The sequence below is a fragment of the Cynocephalus volans genome, chromosome 15, assembly GCF_027409185.1.
Source record: "Cynocephalus volans isolate mCynVol1 chromosome 15, mCynVol1.pri, whole genome shotgun sequence".
Taxonomy (NCBI): domain Eukaryota; kingdom Metazoa; phylum Chordata; class Mammalia; order Dermoptera; family Cynocephalidae; genus Cynocephalus; species Cynocephalus volans.
The window spans coordinates 94,658,473-94,664,472 of NC_084474.1; the positions used below are offsets into that span (position 1 = coordinate 94,658,473).

Genomic DNA, 6,000 nt, shown 5'->3' on the forward strand with positions numbered 1-6,000 from the left:
AGGTGATGTTACAAAAGGCCCTGAGCTTCCCTGTCCCTGGGATGGACATGATGCTACTTGCTTCCCAGGAGGCTGCAGGATCAGACAAATGGCATGAAAGGGCAGGGCTAGGGGAAAGGCTGATGGGTCACATAGGTTGGGATCCACAGCTAAGATGCTGAAGTTCCACATCTGTACCAGGACACTGCGCAAGTCAGGGCTGGGTCCCAGTCCTTCTCCCAGGGGAAATGAGAGGCAGAAACAAGACAATCTTCCATCGATGAGCAGAAGGAAACAATAAAGGCTTACTGGGCCAGGGCCCCTGCCAGGGGGCTCACGCACCTCTGCTCTCTCCTTTCCACATCAGGGAGGGCTGTTTTCTCTACAGCCCGGAGTCTGGAGCCTGGAGTGAGCGGGAGAATGAGCAGCTGCTGCTGCCAGTTCAGGAAGGACGCAGCTGCCCCCAGCTAGCCCATCAATCAATCCATCAAGGTCGTCTACAGCACTGCTGCTGCCATGACAGACCCAGCCACACAATCCTGAACCACGGGGCCCAGACAGGCCTGGCCCCTGCGGGCTCTGACCACAGGCCCTGGGTGTGGTCCAGGCCAGACTGCAGAGCCCTGCTCCACACAGCCACATGTCCAGTCTTCAGCAGACCTCAGCATGGTGCCCATGGCCCTTCTCTGCAGGCCCCAACATCTGCAGGCCCAAGTCCAGGCCTCACCTCGCCTCCAAGGCCCTCACAGTTGGCCTGAGTCAGAGCAGCCTACCAGGAGTCCCGACCGCTGTGCTTGCCTTTGGGTATCCCACTGCCTGGAGACAGTGTCCTTCCCACCCTTTCCACTAAGGGTCTTCCAGATTTAGCGCAGGCCTCACCAGCACCCAGGATTATTTCCTGGATATCTACCTGGACACCCAGCCCACTCCCCAGCCACACACAGTGGGGTTGGTGCCCCTCTCCCCACCCCCTGACTGACCACTCACTATGACCCCACTCTGTAAGGTGCACAGCAGTGCCCCTGCAAGTCCAGGAAAGCCTGCAGGGCACCCCCATCCTGCTCACCACCACGTCCTGAGCCTCATGCAAGGCCTGGCCTTAGAATATCCTCACAGAACACCCCACATCACAGACCGCAGCCCTGACTGCAGGGGCCATGCCCGGGTCCCTGCCAATGACCCTGTCCGGATGGGCACTGCACCCCGGCAGCCTGCCCTGCTTGCCTGAAGTGGCCACCAAACTGGCTCAAGTCCTCACAGGGCCTGCTCAAGTCTGGGGGGATCAGAAAGGGAGGAAGGGCTCCATCCAGCATGGTCTGGGCTTGAAGCCAGCCACAGAGTCATCCTCACTCCATCCTGGACTCAGCCAGCTCAGGCTGACGGGAAAACCCCACAGCTGGGAGAAGGCCAGGTGGAATGGCTGCAAAAGGCATCTGAGTTCAGCCCTCGATGGCAGACAGGTCACCCTGAACCAAGGCCTCCCAGGAGGCACCACCCCAACTCAGCTCCATGGGGGAGGACACCCTGCCCATGACGCATTTCGGAAAACTGTGCAAGGCCCCTTGCTTCTTACTTGGTGATGGGTCACATCGTCCATGCCGGAGGACTCAGCCAAGACAATTCCTAAAGCAGGTTCCTGATGGCTGCACAGTGTAGCGCTAACAGGAAGTGTGGTGAAGTAGCAACAGTGCAAGTTCAGGATAAGCTTGAACAATGACCCCTCACTTCTTCAACAAATGTCCACGGAACACCCACAGGTGCCTAGGCCCAGGGCCACAGCTGGACACTCAGACGCCTGGCCCTCCACGATGGGGCTGCAGACGGAAGGCATGAAGTGACTACAGAGGCCACTGTGGGTGTCCTGAGTCCGGGCCCCAAGTTTCTCACCTAAGAACTGGGAATAATCACCCTCCCCCGCCTGCCTTGACGCACCAAGTAGGATAGAACAAGGATGCCCCAATTTAGAGCACACACCCAAACGTAAGAATTAACAGTGAACCACTGAAGGTCACATCCCCTGGAGAAGGCAGCCAGGCTGTGCGTTCTTCACCTCCTCTGTCCTCTCTCTCCCCGTTACTTTCTGTCACCCATTGCTCTACTCACAGACCCAGCAAATACTTAGAAGCCAGGCAGTGCTGGGCATTATGGCACAAAACAGATGAATCTGAGAGAAGGTCTACTCTCAGAATGCTAACAAGTCCATTATTACTGACAGTGCACAAAATCAGATTTTAAAGAACATAATGAATTACAGCTGGACTGAGCCACACAGGCCAAAATCCACTTATAGCAAATACAATCAAAACAAATCCAGTAGCCACAGATATGCTCATGTGCATTAAAAAAGAAAGCCTAAGCCTTAGCCAACTGTTCATTTTATCCCCAAAACTATTCAAAGCAAAAGAATGCCCAACCACCTCAGGATCAATATGTATGTCTGGGGTTGTTGAATGGACAGCGTCTTAGAATCTGATGGTTAAGGGACTCAGGACAAGTGTGCCTTTCTGCAGCTCAGTCTCTTCATCTGTGAAATGGGGACAATAACAGGCCCTCCTCCCAGAGTTACTACGAGGATTACCCAAGTTAGTAAACACAGCTCACTTAGAACAGAGCCTGGCCCAGGGCGTGCTGTGCAAGAGTGCTAGCACGACTAGTGTTATCACCTGCAGGATGCCCACCCATCCTTTCCGGCCAAACAAACCTGCCATGCCGCCTGGCCCAGCTCAAATCCCACATCCTGGGAAGGATTCCCTTCCTCAGACCCCATAACATGCATCTAAGCCATGATGCTGCTGGCTCATACACCTGTGGTCAGAGTTTGTGTGTCTTTTCTCCCTACCTGGAATGTAAGTCCCCTTCTCCCTGCTTCGATATTCCCCATATTGTGAACCAAAATCTGCTGCGTGCCCACTGTTGGGTTAGGGCTCACAGACTCTTCAAACCCATTGTACAGACTGGGTCACAGACCCCTCACAAGTCAGGCTGGGTCACCAGACCCCTCACATGCCCAGCTACGTCATCTGCTTTCTCGGGTTTATGAGGTGCCCAATGAGCCTTCTACTTTCTCAGCAGCAGCAGCAGCTTACAGCAGCCTCCAGTAGTAGTAGTGGTGGCCACCCAGGGCATCCCAGGGCCCCTGGCAGCAACAGCTTGCAGCAACAGCCTCCCCATGGCGTCCCCGCCTCTGGGACATCCTAGTGGCAGGTGGGAGGCACTGTGGATCAGAGCCACTCATCCTTTATACTTAAGTCCAATAACCCAGGAACACCTGGGTGGAGTAAGATAACCCAGGAACACCTGAGCACATATGAGCAATTACATTAGACAATAACCAAGGAACATCTGGGAGCACGTGCATATTTACGTCAAATGCTCAGCAAGATTCTGGACATCTGAGGGACCCTAAACATTTACCTTCACTTTCCCTACACCCACCCAGCTCAAGATGTTGGGCTGGGCACTCAAGACACAAGGGTGACCAAGGCAGAGGTCTCAGCAGCTCACAGGCGTGAGTGGGAGACAAACACAGGAGTACAAGGGCATCCCAAGCAGAAGGCTTGGCATGAACTCACACATGCTGGTGTGAAAAGCCATGGAATGAACAGGAGACAAAAACGTACAGCAACAGCTTGCCTAGGGCACTGAAGCAAGAACTGGAAAATGTGGCTGGAGCCATAGGCAACAACCAGATCCTGGCCTTCACCCTGCAGGCATCAGGGAGTCATGGAAGGGACTTAAGGATGCCTGGCCGCCCACAAGACCTTGGGCCCCCAGCCCAGATACCTGTGACTAAGCTTTGCACCAGCACCTGCAGAGGGCCAGGGAGAGAGAAGCCAGGGCAGTTTGCCTGAGCAAAGTCAGGGCAGCCATATGCTGCTGAATGTGCGTGGAGCCAGGGGAGGGGGAGGAGAGGGATCGAGATGACCTAGCTAAAGCCTGGCCTCCTCCAGGAAGTCTTCTCAGAGTTGACAGCCTCCCCCAGCCATCTGCAATCACGACTTGGCTCCTGACCCTGAACTGCCCTGTGTCCAGATATTTGCTGCACCAGATTTCTACTGAGGACCTACGATGTACAAAGGTTGAACCATATGAAAGTACTCTTTTAATCAATTGAAGCACCTCAGTATTAACAAACTTCACCTGTTAATGATTCAGCAGAATACCATTTCCACACTGGGGTTACAGCAAGGAACAATCCCAATCCCTGCCTCATAGATACAAAAGATAAAACAGTAAACAGGCAGAGAAGTGCCAGTGACAAAACAGGAAGTGCTGGGAGGGAAAGGAGAGGAACCTGAGACAGGAAATACTGGGAGAGAGTGGTCAGGAAGGTGAGCGTGTGGCAGTGAGCTCAGACCTGCCAGAGGACAACCAAGTATGACGAGCTGGCTCCCTGGCCAGGAACTAAGAGAAGGGCAGTCAAGCCTGCAGGTGAGGCAGGAAGGAGCGCCAGGTGTGGTTGCAATGGCATCTGGCAGGAAGAGGGGTCAGAGGGACAGGGGCCAGGCCCCTCCAGTCCAGCAGCCTGGCCCACAGAACTTTCTGCGATGACTGCGAGGTTTGCCGCCTCTGCCCTGTCCAACACAGCAGCCACCGGCCACACGTGGCTACTGAGAGCTCGAGAGGTGGCTACCAGGACTGGGGAACGGAACCCCTCACTTTAAGGTCTATTTGAATAGCCACAGGTAGCTAGTGGCCACTGTACTGGACATCGCAGGTAAGAGTTTCCAGGGCCTGGGGAGGAGTGAGACGTGAGTCTAGGAACAGCAGGAGGGCCCCGGAGAGTTTCCACGGGGGCGACACAAACCAGGATCATCTAGAAGCTCCTGGAGGACTGTCCGGCCCCTGGTCCCCAGCAGGCACCTTCTCGCAACTTAGAGGAGCAGAAAGGGGCGGAGGGCACGAACCACAGGGCGGGGGTCTGCAGCCCCGGAGTGGCGGCGGCCCGCCCCTGGCACTCAACAAGTGGGCGCTGGGCCGAGCACCGGCGCGCACAGGCCAGCGCCCACGACCTGGGCCTGACGGCGCCCGGGGCACCCACCGCGGGCCGAGGGGCGCAGGGGCTCTGCGGAACCGGACCTCGGTGCCCCTTGGGTCCGCCCCCCGGCGCGCGCCGACCCTCCCTGGCCCCCCGCCCGGCTCCGCCCCCGCGCCCTCCCGGTCCCCGCTCCCGCTCCCGCTCCCGTCCTCGCCGCCGCTGCCGCCCCTCACCTGGGCCTGTGCGGTCGCGGGCGCGCTCCGTGCGCGGATGGAGGGAGGGCCGGCGCGGGGGGTGGCCGCGAGCACCCAAACATCACGTGACGGCCCGTCGGCGGCCTCGCGCCCGCCAATGGCCGCCGAGCCGCGCACGCGCCAGCGACGCCGGACTACAGGCCCCGGCATGCCCCGCGCGGCCGGAAGCGGCGGGGACGGCGGCCGGCGTGGCCAAAAGGCCCTGTGGGCGGCGCGCGCGCGCTGTGGGCCCACCCGCGAGGCTCTGGCCCTCGGTATCCCCGTCTGTGAGACGGGCAGGACGACGAGGTTGCGGGCGGACACAGGACGCTAGAGGCTGGCGGAGGGCCGGCTCAGAAGCGCCGCAGGAGGGGGCTGCGCCTCCATCGCCCGCCGTCCTCCCAGCCCCGGCTCCCAAGTGGGGTCGTCCGCGCGGGGACGTGCGCGGCCTGGGGGCCTGCAAGCTCCACGGGGACTCGGGGAGGCCCTGCCTCGCAGACGAAGAAACCGGGGCGCACGACACTTGGGGGCGCTTGGCCCGAGGTGGCGGCCCCTGCCCGGCAGCCAGACTGGGGAACTCCCCCCCGGGAGACCCTCCCGGGGCCCGTGTCTCTGCGCGGCCTGTGGCCCTCAGCTCCCGGAACTCAGGAGTGACTCACTGCAGAAGGGACCTGGGACCTGGAGGAGCCTGGGCAGTGCGTGTGCCCTTGGGCCGGCCACAGTCACCTCTGTGAGCTTGTTTCCCACAGATGAACCAAGAGCACCCCCCAAGGCAGGAAAGCCAGTGGGACACTGCCCCGCCCTGACGCC

The 6,000-nt window shown here is 59.0% G+C and overlaps 1 protein-coding gene across 10 annotated transcripts in view; it reads right to left on the bottom strand.

Moving 5' to 3' along the window:
- Nucleotides 1-5,305, bottom strand: part of TSNARE1 (t-SNARE domain containing 1) — a 180,791-nt gene extending 175,486 nt beyond the window's left edge. For 9 of the 10 annotated variants that reach the window (XM_063079523.1, XM_063079524.1, XM_063079522.1 and 6 more), the window contains exon 1: nt 5,191-5,281. The gene's annotated coding sequence lies outside the window, so the exon portion shown is untranslated. Of the gene's footprint in view, nt 1-5,190 lie in introns of all 10 variants that reach the window. The other variant, XM_063079527.1, reaches the window with a different exon arrangement.
- Nucleotides 5,306-6,000: the final 695 nt, after the last annotated feature.